The sequence below is a fragment of the Rana temporaria genome, chromosome 5 (genome assembly GCF_905171775.1).
Source record: "Rana temporaria chromosome 5, aRanTem1.1, whole genome shotgun sequence".
In the NCBI taxonomy this organism is placed as follows: domain Eukaryota; kingdom Metazoa; phylum Chordata; class Amphibia; order Anura; family Ranidae; genus Rana; species Rana temporaria.
The window spans coordinates 243,201,460-243,216,931 of NC_053493.1; the positions used below are offsets into that span (position 1 = coordinate 243,201,460).

The following is a 15,472-nucleotide window of genomic DNA, read 5'->3' on the forward strand; positions in this document are numbered from 1 at the left end:
TGCTTGTTTTTCTCCTACCATTTAAGCTTTGCGGTTTTTGTCATAGATACAAATAGATTATGTGTTAGACGGCTAGTTCCGGCACAGACATTCTGTGTGCGAGAAACTTGTTCCTCAATTTTCTGAAACTTGTAAGAATGAAACTTGTGGAAAGAGGAACATCTGTATCTGTATAAAATAATGTGAACAATATAGACAATTTGCAATCTATGATACAGCATATTGTGTCTGTGTCATTATTTTGTCCCGCCGGCGCAGGGGGCATCCACCTGTCCAAGGTCCAGCCTAGGCAACGGAACCAGAACCGAACCTTACAGACTGGTACCAGAAGTGGGGTATTGATTGACCAGGTAGGTCCGCATTTATTCTCGAATTTTAATATTTGGGTATTTTTGTGTTCTTTGCCTGGCTCAATAGTACCTCGGATAAATTTTAGTTTTGAAGTTCTGTTGTGCGCATTGCAGAGGTTGCGGTTATAAAGGATAGGGAGAGTCCGACGAGTGTTGAGTCTGACTATAAACCACTGAGTCCGACGAGTATTGAGTCTGACTATAAACTATTGTAAGAATATTTCAGGGTAGCAGCAGATTGCTCCCTGAAGAAGGACGGACATAGAGTGGAGCCCCAAGTACAAAAGAGCTAATTTCTTGTTTTGTATTGTCTGAATTAGATGTGATTTAATCTGTTGCAACCTTTTGAATGATATAGAACACAATGTATTGTGTAATATATAATAAGATTGATTGTTGTTATTTTTGTAACAGTGATTGCATGTCATACTCTGTGTCAAAGACCTCCTGTATTCAGTGCAAAACAGGTTTAACTTTCTCAGCAAACGGGTCAAAGTTATCCTTAATCTCTGTATGGCCGGGAGGACATAGAAGTCCAACCCAACTAGGCAACAGGAGATTTTGCCCGTTTAATCCCCAAAAACAGTCCCCCTGCACTAGAGTGCACCGAGTAAATATACACAATCAAATAACGTTCACCCCGCAGGAAGGTCTTAGAGAAGGCCTGTCCCCGGACGAAGTGAAGGAGATTGTACAAAGGACAGGACAAACTTTAGTTGTCTGTCCCTTTTCTTTACCAGTGTCCCAAATATTTTAGGAGGACTTGAAATACAGAGTACCGACATGGGTAATAAATTTGGGAAGGAAGATTCAGAAGGTGAGCTGAAACAACCTTCCCCTATAGAGTTTGTTAAGAGTGAAATACCAATTGTATATTGTGATCCTTTTTGGGATTTGATAATGAAACGAAGCCATCAATTGCATATGTCAGGATACAGTCCAGTAGGTCCTGTGAATAGGGAACAGTGGTATGAGGTAGAGAAGATGTGTGGAATAGGAAAGAACATATATCCACCAGGAGATTGGGATACGGAGTATATGAAAAAATGTTGTAAGAAGTGGAGGCCTTTAGTGGAAAAATATGAAAAGAAATATGCGGAGTTGGACCAAGGTACTGCCCTTACTAGGGAAGTTCCTCCACCTTATACCAACACCACATGACATAACATCAGACTTAGAAATATGTAACCAGGATGGCAAGTTTCTATGTAAATGCAGTTTTGCTCTGTTGTTTTCTTGCCCAGACTCTCTAGCTGGTAGAGACTTACTGTCCAAATTACGGATCAAAATAATTTTTGAATCCAATGGCACGGTGTCAGTTAATTCACCAGACTGTGATGTGTCAGTGCAGAAACGGGTGGACATCAGATCTTTCTTTGTGGCTCTACCCCCACCAGTAGGTCAGCATAAAATATGGGCAGAGTCCAAAGATTCTGTGGGTTTCCTAAATTGCACACCCTACCGGCCGACAATCAGACAGGGATGTATCCCCATTTTTCAGAAACAATATCCCCTGTCTGAGGAGAAGTTGAATGGTATAGACCCACAGATACAATTATTCTTACAAAAGGGCATATTGACTCCAGTCATCAGTCCTTGAAATACACCCATTAACCCCGTAAGAAAGGCAAACGGAACATGGAGCTTGGTACAAGATTTAAGACCCTTGAACAAATGCATTACACCTCTACCTCCCCTCGTTGCAGATATTAGCACCATCTTTGCTCCTCTGACACCAGAACACAAATGGTATGCGGTGATAGACCTTGCCAATGCATTTTTTAGTGTGCCCGTTGATGCTGCTAGTCAGCCCCTCTTTAGTTTTTCATGGAAACGCGGCCAACTGACATGGACCAGGTTACTGCAGGGTTTTGTGGATAGTCCAGCCGCCTTCAGCATGGTGTTCAATCCCTGACTGACTGGGTTCCTGAACATGGTTCAGTTCTGATCCAATACGTGGACGATCATTCTAATAGGAAATGGGACGGAAACTGGCTGCTATAATGACTCTGTGCATCTGTTAGACCACCTCGCTGACGAGGGTCACTTAGCGTCTTTCAAGAAGGTGCAGTGGTGCTCGTCTCGGGTGGAATACTTGGGAGCGGTCATCTCGGAAGGTGCCAGGCTGGTATCCCCTGCCAGAGTAGAGGCCATATCGGCACTGAGCAGACCGAGCGACAAGCGCTCACTGCTGTCTTTCCTAGACTCAATAGTGTACTGTAGGCAATGGATTCCAGACTGTTCATTTCATGACTCAGTCCTTAGGAAGGCTACACTCGCCACAGCCCCCAAACAAATTACCTGGACCCCTGAGATGGTCACTGCCTATGACACACTGGTGCGTTCACTTCGTAATGCACCCGCTTTGGGGTTGATACAACATGGTAGGGCCTTTTCACTGTATTGCCTCGTTGTGGGGAATACCATGGCTGCTGTTCTGACCCAGGAGCATGGTGGTAAGCAAAGACCTGTAACGTATATTTTAAAGAAACTACCTCTTCAAGGTATGCCCGCTTGTCTTCAGGCACTGGCCGCCTGTGCCTTAGCAGTACAGGCGGCAGAGAAACTTGTTCTGGCATCACCCATGACCCTTTTCACAACTCACAGTGTCACACAACTGATGCAAAACATGAACACGCAACATATGACAGCTCAGAGGTTAAGTGGGTACGAGATAATTCTCTTAAACACACAAAATTTAGAGATTAAAACTTGTCCATTCACTACTCCTATAGTACGGTTTCTGCACTCCCTCATTAAACTAATGCCTGAATCAGAGCCAGTGCCCGAGCATAATTGCAAAGACCTAATTTCCCAAACAACCTCCCCAAGAGCTGATTTAAAGGAGAAACCCCTAGAAGGGGGCATTAACATATATGTGGACGGTAGCTGTACACGTCCCAATGATAAAACCTACCGTACTGGTTATGCAGTTGTCCAACTTCCTAACATTATTCATGAAGCAAAACCCTTAGTCGCAAAATCTGCGCAAGAGGCTGAACTTACTGCGTTAATACGTGCCTGTCAGCTGTTTGCAAACCCTTATTGAAACATTACTAGATGCCATACACCTGCCTAAAGCGATTGCAGTGATTAAAGTGAAAGCTCATACTACGAGTAGGACCACGGAAGCACTTGGCAATGCACTTGCTGACAAAGTAGCCAAACAAGCAGCGGATACTATCCCTGCACATGACACCCCTGTAACCTCTATGTTTTACATGAATGATTTTGGTGCACCAGACTTCAAAACTACGGTTATGCTTTTACAGTCTATGGCTTTGCCCATTGATATCTCTGACTGGATGCAGCATAATTTGGCCAGGGATCCTGCGGGTCTTTGGACAGATAAGGAGGGAATCATGGGTATTCCTAAGTCTGCGGCACCATTGATCATCTCATACATTCATGGTCCAGGTCACATAGGCCAGAAGACCATCTTAAAACAATACAGAGTCCAAAAGGACTCATAAAAATAATACAAGACTTTGTAAGCTCATGCGTTACATGCGCACAAAATAATGTACAGGGCAAGGCAATGGGAAGACACGGAAATTTGCCCCCTCCATTAGGACCTCTTACAGACTTACAAATAGACTTTACACATATGCCAAAACAGAAAGGAAATGTAAAATATCTTTTGGTAATTGTGGATAAATTTTCCGGGTGGGTAGAAGCAGTGCCCACTACTGGGGAGGAATAGCGGTACGAGCTATTATAAATAATTAGGTGAGTCGATTCGGACTCCCAGTGAATATCTGGTCTGATCAGGGACCAGCTTTTGTCTCTAAACTCACACAGGAATGCTCCAAGATTTTGGGGATACAATGGAAATTGCACATCCCTTATCACCCTCAGAGTGCTGGAATTGTGTAACGAATGAATAGAAACATTATCTTCCGGGTGTACTTTGCCAGATCTCTCCTAATTCTAGAGGGTATTCCCCTTTTGAGATACTCATGGGACATCCTCCAGCTGAGAATAGTGTAGGAAAGGATAATGATTTGTTTTCTCAACAGGAGACTTGGATGAAACATCTGGTAAGTACTATCCAACATACCCAAGAAGGAGTTGCTGTCACCTTTTCTCCTCTTTCCACAGATCCAACTCACCCCTTTATACCTGGAGATGAGGTATTGGTTAAGCAATTGGCCGTAAGGAGAAAGACAGGCCCCATTTACCAAGGTCCATATACGGTGGAAAAGGTCCCTTGAAGATAAAGACCCCAGAAGCCCCGATGGCTCCCCCCTTGGAGCGAGGGCTCAAGAACAAGGAGGACGTAAAGCCAGAGACCCTGATGGCTCCTCCCATAGAGCAAGGGTCCGGGAAAACCAGCACTTAACTGCCAATCAGAATAGAAACTATATGGGACAACGGTCAGGGGTGTACAATAGAATGATACGAGGAGGGAAATATTGTGGACTATTGCTTATACTGTTTGTGGTGACCGCTTTTGTGGTTTGCTACTTCACCCCAGGCTGCCATGGGATTCATGGGATACATGGGATACATAAGATAGGAAAAGGCCAAGACCCAAAATTAGTCATAGTAAGGAAAAGATTCATACCATTTAGATGGCGAACCAAATTTGGTATAGTGAGTGATCCCAAGAAAGTAAACATTCTTTGGGATCAGAGGAGGGATTGTAGGGAATGTGAAATAATGGAATATTATATGAAACATTAGTTACTCCATTTTAGATTTGGGGTTCCATTTTGTATGGCATGGGTCTCTTGGGAGACATTGCAATGAGTACTGTGCTTGTTTTTCTCCTACCATTTAAGCTTTGCGGTTTTTGTCATAGATACAAATAGATTATGTGTTAGACGGCTAGTTCCGGCACAGACATTCTGTGTGCAAGAAACTTGTTCCTCAATTTTCTGAAACTTGTAAGAATGAAACTTGTGGAAAGAGGAACATCTGTATCTGTATAAAATACTGTGAACAATATAGACAATTTGCAATCTATGATACAGCATATTGTGTCTGTGTCATTATTTTGTCCCGCCGGCGCAGGGGGCATCCACCTGTCCAAGGTCCAGCCTAGGCAACAGAACCAGAACAAGGTCCAGCCTAGGCAACGGAACCTGTTTTTCTATTAAAATGTATTTATATTCTCCTTATTAATCCTTAGTGTACCCTAAATATCCCTAATTAACTCATTCTTCTCCTTCTCCTGCTGATTTTTTAAACTATATGTAACGGTTGTAGGGAATGTGAAATAATGGAATATTATATGAAACATTAGTTACTCCATTTTAGATTTGGGGTTCCATTTTGTATGGCATGGGTCTCTTTGGAGACATTGCAATGAGTACTGTGCTTGTTTTTCTCCTACCATTTAAGCTTTGCGGTTTTTGTCATAGATACAAATAGATTATGTGTTAGACGGCTAGTTCCGGCACAGACATTCTGTGTGCAAGAAACTTGTTCCTCAATTTTCTGAAACTTGTAAGAATGAAACTTGTGGAAAGAGGAACATCTGTATCTGTTTCATTCTTACATCTGTATCTGTATAAAATACTGTGAACAATATAGACAATTTGCAATCTATGAGGCCTCGTACACACGACAGAGATTCTCGGCAGAATTCGCCGAGAAACTCGGTCAAAACCCGGATTCTGCCGAGAATCTCTGTCGTCTGTACAGTTTTGGCTCGATGGAGCTGCCGAGGAACTCGACGAGAAAATAGAGAACATGTTCTCTATTTTCTCGTTGTCCTCGTTCTTCTATGGGAGAAGCCGGCCCGCCGAGCTCCTCGGCGGCTTCATCCCAAAACTCGACGAGGAACTCGACGTGCCAAGCACGTCGAGTTCCTCTGTCGTGTGTACGGGGCCTGATACAGCATATTGTGTCTGTGTCATTATTTTGTCCTGCCGGCACAGGGGGCATCCACCTGTCCAAGGTCGAGCCTAGGCAACGGAACCAGAACCGAACCTTACAGCGGTCACCACCGTTTACGACCTTCCATCAACCCACGACAGCTTATCTGACACTCGAACCATCCAACAGACATCAGACATCCCATTTCCCAGAATAACGAGACTTGCTCTGTTACTGGTTTCTAATGTATGAACACTTTTAATGGTTAGCTCTCAAGTTTATATACAGTTTTCAAGGCATGTTTCAGTGATCACAGGAACAATCAAACTCTCCACCCACCCATCACACCCTGGGGGGGCTTCAATACACCTTCAGATGGGCTAATTGCTAAACATTCCAGACATTTCGGCGCCGGTCTATAATTAACATGACCTAATCACTCCACCTGAGAAGTCACATTCCTTCATTAACAGAATTCAAACAAAACACCATCACACAATGATTTCCCCTCAATCCACATCTTTAGACAGACGGTCTGTCTCCGACAGAAAGGTATTCACACCTGAGCATCAATAGGCTTTAAACAGTGTTATCACACAATGAAAGGCCTTTCAAGAGCCAGCCTCATTTAACAACTCACTAGCCAGGGCTAAGCATTGAATGAGTCATTATTGACCGGTAGGGTCAGAATATTCTTAGCAGACATTAAGGAATATATTGTAGATTACTGTCCATGCTAAAACAATCCAACATATGTCCCTTATCTCCTGGCTCAATCTGTGCCCAAAAGTCACTCCTGTTACACTATATTTTTTAACCATTAAATAAAAACATATTTTTCTAAACTACAAAAGCTCCAAACTACACAACCAAAATGACCTCTCAGTCTCAGTTGCTACATATATTAAAAGTCACATAAAACCTGTTACCATTGATAAATTGTGAACAATATTTATGTCTCTCAGTCATGCCCATCATCCTCACATGATAAAAGAAAAATAATCACTTATAAAGAAAAATCCCACACCTAATAATATGAACAGTTAATAAGAACAGTTCTTTAAAATCACTACACTCACATAAAATTAGTGCCTGCCAACAATGTATACAACCAGGGCCAGGACAAGGGGTGGGCAGTAGGAGTGACTGCCCTGGGCACTGTGGTATCATGTAAGGGGGGGGGATTTGTGTTGGGAGTGGGAATTTGGGGGGTGGCAGGGGAATAGGAATTGTTCTAGGAGGGGAAATTTGGGGTGGTGTGCTAGGAGTGGTGAGTTGAGGGGATTTGTGTTGGGAGGGGGGATAGGGGAAGAACATTTGTGCTAGGAGGGCAATTTTGGGGAGTTTCTTCTAGAAAGGGTAATATGATGGGTGGAAGGGGATGATTTGGGGTATTTGTGCTATGAGGGGAAATTTGGGGGAGATTTGTGCTAGGATGGGGGATTGAGAAGAATCTGTGCTGGTAGGAGGAATTTGGAGTGGGGAGTGGATTTGTGCTCAGAGGGGAAATTTGAGGGTTAGAGGATTTGTACTAGGAGGAGGGAATTTATTTTCAGGGGAGTGCATTTGTTTTGGAGGCATACAGGGAATGAGAGGATTCGAGATGGGGGGTTAGTGGAGAGGGGGCAAAGATTTGTGCTGAGAAGTAGGAGGCGGATTTGGAAGGTTTTAAGCTTAGGGGTGTTTAAGAAAATCACTTGGCAAATGACGACTGTTTACAGTACAGATCTATTCATAACATGGGGTAGGGGTGTGGCTACGTCATCCCATGTCGACATGTGACATCATAAGTGCGTCATGACATAATTTTGCATTATGACGTAAATATATGTTTTGCGCCATTACATAAATACCCATCCAAATGTCAAAATGGCTCCAATGTCCCAATGCATAATCTGCAATTCAATACAATCCCTATGTGGGTCTGACGCTCACAAATGGCCATAAAGTATATTGCATGTTCCTATTAATCTGCAATAGGTGGGAAAAAACATACTGTAAACCATACTTGCCATTAACAAGACTTCCTAAAACTTATGCAAACATTTTTGTTCCAAACTTTCTGCTATATAGGGGACCTTCAGACACTCTATCATGCTCTATGATGCCAGATTGTTTGTTACTTGATAATACTTCATTAGGACCATATGGTGACCTGGGACCCAGTCTAAAAATCTATTTTTCCTGGGTTTTCAGAAGACATTGATTTAGGTCTCCTTTTCTGGGACCCATTTTAATTTCCTGTATGACCCAAAATTTTAAGCATTCAGGTTTACCCTGATGTTTTGTCCAGACATGTCTCACTATTGGTCTGTCTTTTTTAGGGGGTTGCGTAATTTATGTGCCCCGCCACTCTTTGTCTAAATTCTCGTATCATCTTGCCAACGTACAGAAAGAGGACATGGGCATTGTGCCATGTTCTAGAATAAGGTTTATTATGTGTTCCCACATGGACTTTAAACTGTTTGAAAGGGTAAAAGACATCAATTTGTTTGCATGCAAGGTAGTATTGAGGAAGAAATATAAAGACCAAACACACGGGCAAACATGTACGATGAAACCGGTCCATCGGACCGTTTTCACCGTACATGCCTGCCAGAGGGCTTCTGTACGATGGCTGTACTAACCATCGTACAGAAGTCCGCGCGTAAACAATACGCGGGGCGTGTCCGCGTCGTCGCCGCGGCGATGACGCGGCGATGACGCGGCGACGTGGGCGGGCCTGCCATTTAAAGGCTTCCACGCATGCGTCAAAGTCATTTGACGCATGCGAGGGACGGCGGGCGCTCGGACATGTACGGTAGGTCTGTACTGACGACTGTACATGTCCGAGCGGGCAGGATTCCAGCAGACGGTTTTAAAACACGTCCAGGAATATTTGTCTGCTGGGAAAAGGCCCGGCGGGCAAATGTTTGCTGGAATTCGGCCCGCTCGCGCCTACACACGACCGAACATGTATGCTGAAACTGGTCCGCGGACCAGTTTCAGCATACATGTTTGGTCGTGTGTACGGGGCCTTAAGGATATTGAGGGTGTCATATTGTTGGAATCCCTACAAAATGAGGGTATGGGTGAGGCAAGGGAGGTTTTAGGACCAGCTAGCCTGAAAGTCAAAATTAATTATACCCCTTTCCTGACCCAGTGAAGTAATATTCAACTATTTGTTAAATTAGTTGAACATGACCTCAAGCAACTATGGGAAAGAGTAAAGGGGGAACGTTCTGGTAGGATGAAATCCAATCTGACGGCTAGAGAGAGGTAGAATCAACAGCAAGTTGGTGATAAAACCTACCGCCAATGGTGGTAATGTAGTGGTTTTGTAGCCTCTTCTATCTGAAAATGTATCTTGACATACTGAGTAGGGATGAGCTTCGTGTTCGAGTCGAACCCATGTTCGATCGTTCGTCGAAATACGAACGTTACGGGCAGTTCGCGCCAAATTCGAGTAGCGCGTCACGGCCCATATTTCACTGCGGCATTGCTGGCTGATGATTGGCCAAGCATGCACTATAACCCGCATGTTTGGCCAATCACAGCGCGCAAAAAACGGAGAGCCATAATTGGCCAAAGCCAGGGTGGCTTTGTCCAATTATGGCTCAGGGGGTTTAGAACATGACCCACACTATAAAAGGCCACCTGCAGGTCGGCCTTGTGTAGTGTGTTGCGGCGGTGGTTAGAGATCAGTCTTATAGAGAGAGAGATAGTGTCTTTTTTTTTTTAATAGGTAGATAGAGCAGGCAGGCTAGTCAGTTAAAGTTACAGGGGCAGATCCACAAAGAAAGTACACCGGCGTATCTACTGATACGCCGGCATACTTTCAAATTTCTCGCGTCGTATCTTTGTTTTGAATCCTCAAAACAAGATACGACGGCATCTGGGTTAGATCCGACAGGCGTACGTTTTCGTATGCCTTCGGATCTTAGATTCAATTCTTCGGCGTCCGCTGGGTGGCGTTCCCGTCGTATTCCACGTTGAGAATGCAAATTAGCTATTTCCGACGATCCACGAACGTACGAGCGGCCGTCGCATTATTTTACGTTGTTTCCGTTCGGCTTTTTTCGGCGTATAGTTAAAGCTGCTATTTGGTGGCGTACGCAATGTTAAGTATGGCCGTCGTTCAAGCGTCAAATTTGAAAATATTTTATTTTGTTTGCGTAAGTCGCCTGTGAATGGGGCTGGACGTAATTTACGTCCACGTAAAAACAATGACGTCCTTGCGACGTCATTTAGCGCAATGCACAGTGGGAAATTTAGGGACGGCGCATGCGCAGTTCATTCGGCGCGGGGACGAGCTTCATTTAAATGAAACACGCCCCCTACTCACCGATTTGAATTACGCGACGTTACGCCGCGAGAGATACACTACGCCGCCGTAACTTACGGCGCAAATTCTTTCCTGATTCAAAGCTTTGAAAAGTAAGTTACAGCGGCGTAGCGTATCTCACATACGCTGCGCCCGTGCAATTGTACGTGAATCTGCCCCACAGAGTGTAGAGGATATATATACATCCCAGGTGTTGTACATATATTTATACACTGTATAGTTTAGCTAGATCAGTTCTTCTGCAGTAATCTCACGTGGTGTATTGTCCAGGTTCTCTGTAGTTTGCATCTAAAGCTACTTGGTGTGTACTGTACTTGTGCTCTGTAGTTTGCACCTAAAGTTACTTGGTGTGTACTGCACGTGTGCTCTGTAGTTTGCACATAAAGCTACTTGGTGTGTACTGCACGTGTGCTATGTAATTTGCACCTAAAGCTACTTGGTGTGTACTGCACTTGTGCTCTGTAGTTTGCACCTAAAGCTACTTGGTGTGAACTGCACTTGTGCTCTGTAATTTGCAACTAAAGTTACTTGGTGTGTACTGGACATGTGCTCTGTAGTTTGCACATAAAGCTACTTGGTATGTACTGCATGTGTGCTCTGTAGTTTGCACATAAAGCTACTTGGTGTGTACTGCACTTGTGCTCTGTAGATGGCACCTAAAGCTACTTGATGTGTACTTCACTTGTGCTCTGTAGTTTGCACATAAAGCTACTTGGTGTGTACTGCACTTGTGCTCTGTAGTTTGCACATAAAGCTACTTGGTGTGTACTGCACTTGTGCTCTGTAGTTTTCGCATAAAGCTACTTGGTGTGTACTGCACGTGTGCTCTGTAGTTTGCACATGAAGCTACTTGGTGTGTACTGCACTTGTGCTCTGTAGTTTGCACATAAAGCTACTTGGTGTGTACTGCACGTGTGCTCTGTAGTTTGCACCTAAAGTTACTTGGTGTGTACTGCACGTGTGCTCTGTAGTTTGCACATAAAGCTACTTGATGTGTATTGCACGTGTGCTCTGTAGTTTGCACATAAAGCTACTTGGTGTGTACTGCACTTGTGCTCTGTAGTTTGCACCTAAAGCTACTTGGTGTGTACTGCACTTGTGCTCTGTAGTTTGCACCTAAAGCTACTTGGTGTGTACTGCACTTGTGCTCTGTAGTTTGCACCTAAAGCTACTTGGTGTGTACTGCACTTGTGCTCTGTAGTTTAGACCTAAAGCTACTTGGTGTGTACTGCACGTGTGCTCTGTAGTTTGCACCTAAAGTTACTTGGTGTGTACTGCACGTGTGCTCTGTAGTTTGCACATAAAGCTACTTGGTGTGTACTGCACGTGTGCTCTGTCGTTTGCACCTAAAGTTACGTGGTGTGTACTGCACGTGTGCTCTGTAGTTTGCACATAAAGCTACTTGGTGTGTACTGCACTTGTGCTCTGTAGTTTTCGCATAAAGCTACTTGGTGTGTACTGCACATGTGCTCTGTAGTTTGCACATGAAGCTACTTGGTGTGTACTGCACTTGTGCTCTGTAGTTTGCACATAAAGCTACTTGGTGTGTACTGCACTTGTGCTCTGTAGTTTGCACCTAAAGTTACTTGGTGTGTACTGCACGTGTGCTCTGTAGTTTGCACATAAAGCTACTTGATGTGTATTGCACGTGTGCTCTGTAGTTTGCACATAAAGCTACTTGGTGTGTACTGCACTTGTGCTCTGTAGTTTGCACCTAAAGCTACTTGGTGTGTACTGCACTTGTGCTCTGTAGTTTGCACCTAAAGCTACTTGGTGTGTACTGCACGTGTGCTCTGTAGTTTGCACCTAAAGTTACTTGGTGTGTACTGCACGTGTGCTCTGTAGTTTGCACATAAAGCTACTTGGTGTGTACTGCACTTGTGCTCTGTCGTTTGCACCTAAAGTTACGTGGTGTGTACTGCACGTGTGCTCTGTAGTTTGCACATAAAGCTACCTGGTGTGTACTGCACGTGTGCTCTGTAATTTGCACATAAAGCTACTTGGTGTGTACTGCACTTGTGCTCTGTAGTTTGCACATAAAGCTACTTGGTGTGTACTGCACTTGTGCTCTGTAGTTTGCACCTAAAGTTACTTGGTGTGTACTGCACGTGTGCTCTGTAGTTTGCACATAAAGCTACTTGGTGTGTACTACACGTGTGCTCTGTAGTTTGCACATAAAGTTACTTGGTGTGTACTGCACGTGTGCTCTGTAGTTTGCACAAAAACTACTTGGTGTGTACTGCACTTGTGCTCTGTAGTTTGCACCTAAAATTACTTGGTGTCTACTGCACGTGTGCTCTGTAGTTTGCACATAAAGCTACTTGGTGTGTACTGCACTTGTGCTCTGTAGTTTTCGCATAAAGCTACTTGGTGTGTACTGCACGTGTGCTCTGTAGTTTGCACATGAAGCTACTTGGTGTGTACTGCACTTGTGCTCTGTAGTTTGCACATAAAGCTACTTGGTGTGTACTGCACTTGTGCTCTGTAGTTTGCACCTAAAGTTACGTGGTGTGTACTGCACGTGTGCTCTGTAGTTTGCACATAAAGCTACTTGATGTGTATTGCATGTGTGCTCTGTAGTTTGCACATAAAGCTACTTGGTGTGTACTGCACTTGTGCTCTGTAGTTTGCACATAAAGCTACTTGGTGTGTACTGCACTTGTGCTCTGTAGTTTGCACCTAAAGTTACGTGGTGTGTACTGCACGTGTGCTCTGTAGTTTGCACATAAAGCTACTTGATGTGTATTGCACGTGTGCTCTGTAATTTGCACATAAAGCTACTTGGTGTGTACTGCACTTGTGCTCTGTAGTTTGCACATAAAGCTACTTGGTGTGTACTGCACTTGTGCTCTGTAGTTTGCACCTAAAGTTACTTGGTGTGTACTGCACGTGTGTTCTGTAGTTTGCACATAAAGCTACTTGGTGTGTACTGCACTTGTGCTCTGTAGTTTGCACCTAAAGTTACTTGGTGTGTACTGCACATGTGCTCTGTAGTTTGCACATAAAGCTACTTGGTGTGTACTACACGTGTGCTCTGTAGTTTGCACATAAAGTTACTTGGTGTGTACTGCACGTGTGCTCTGTAGTTTGCACAAAAACTACTTGGTGTGTACTGCACTTGTGCTCTGTAGTTTGCACCTAAAATTACTTGGTGTCTACTGCACGTGTGCTCTGTAGTTTGCACATAAAGCTACTTGGTGTGTACTGCACTTGTGCTCTGTAGTTTTCGCATAAAGCTACTTGGTGTGTACTGCACGTGTGCTCTGTAGTTTGCACATGAAGCTACTTGGTGTGTACTGCACTTGTGCTCTGTAGTTTGCACATAAAGCTACTTGGTGTGTACTGCACTTGTGCTCTGTAGTTTGCACCTAAAGTTACGTGGTGTGTACTGCACGTGTGCTCTGTAGTTTGCACATAAAGCTACTTGATATGTATTGCACATGTGCTCTGTAGTTTGCACATAAAGCTACTTGGTGTGTACTGCACGTGTGCTCTGTCGTTTGCACCTAAAGTTACGTGGGGCCAGATTCACAAAGAGATACGACGGTGTATCTACAGATACACCGTCGTATCTCTGATTTTTACTGGTCCTATCTATGCACCTGATTCATAGAATCAGATACGCATAGATAGGGCTAGATCCGACAGTGTTACACTGTGTTACACTGTCGGATCTTTTTTTAAATTTAAAAATGGCGCCGGGGGCGTTCCCGCTGATTTACGATAAATAATATCTAAATCAGCGAGATACGCAAATTCACGAACATACGCGGACCCGTCGCAGTGTTCTTACGTCGTTTCCGTAGCGCGGTACCCGTCGTATACTTACCCTTTCTAAAAGCAGGGGTAAGTATTGTTAAGTATGGCCGTCGTTCCCGCGTCAAATTTGAAATTTCCTACGTCGTTTGCGTACGCCGATTCACGAACACGCGCGTCGCAAGTCCCGCTCACGTCGCAACCACTGACGTCCTATTGACGTCAGTGGGAGCAATGCACGCCGGGAAATTCCCCGGACGGCGCATGCGTATTTAAATCGGCGCGGGAGCGCGCCTGATTTAAATAGTACACTCCCCCAGCCGCGGAATTAGAATTCCGCCGGGGGAGTTAGGATCCGCCGTCGCAAGTTTGGAGGTAAGTGTGTTGTGAATTTGACACTTTCCTCACAAACTTGCGAGGGCGGATCTTAAAACACATAGGTTACACGGATCTAAAGATCCGCTAACCTTTGTGAATCTGGCCCGGTGTGTACTAGGCATGTGCAATTTTTTAAGTTACGAATACGTTTTCCGTCAATTTTCGTTATTTTAGTTGATTCGTTAACATACGAATGAACGAACGGTTTAGCGCAATTAATAACGAATAACGATATTTTCAAAATAACGAATATGAAAAACAACGAAGATACGAAAGATGAAAGAAACGAAAACATAGAAACAACGAAAATACCGAACCCAAAAAAAATAATAATTACGAAAAACAAAATGAACGAAAATGCAAACTTACTAATATTCGAAGACCGAAAAGAAAACAACCGAAATGCCGAACAAAGAATAAAAAACGAAAATCAAAACTAACGAAAAATAAATTACGAATCTTCGGAAAACGGAAATGAAAACAACGAAAATACAAAATAATGTAAATTTAGCTTTCGTTAGTACTGAAATATTTCTGGACATTGACCAATAGCCACTGAGCGCTGTCCCTTTCCTCTGAAGAGGTTTGTTCCTTCCCCCAATGAGCTTCTTTCTCATTACCTCCTGGCTCCTTGTGTCTTTTTCTGTGTTAGACTGCAGTGCATCTCATTTCTAGATTTGTATTTGTAATATCTGACATATTTTAGTTTTCTTCTACGTCAGACTTCATTCTAGACAGGGTGTGTGTGCTAACTAAGACAGTCAAGTCAATCACAGTAAAGTACGAATTACAAAATTACGACGAGTAGTGTGTCGAATAAACGTAAAATGTATTCTAACAG

The 15,472-nt window shown here is 43.8% G+C and overlaps 1 long non-coding RNA gene across 1 annotated transcript; it reads left to right on the forward strand.

The window, feature by feature from the left end:
* Positions 1 to 204: 204 nt before the first annotated feature.
* On the forward strand, positions 205 to 4,613 carry LOC120940676. The gene is made up of 2 exons (XR_005749472.1): positions 205 to 350; positions 4,452 to 4,613. It is a non-coding gene; the product is annotated as an uncharacterized LOC120940676 (long non-coding RNA).
* The last annotated feature ends 10,859 nt before the right edge of the window (positions 4,614 to 15,472 follow it).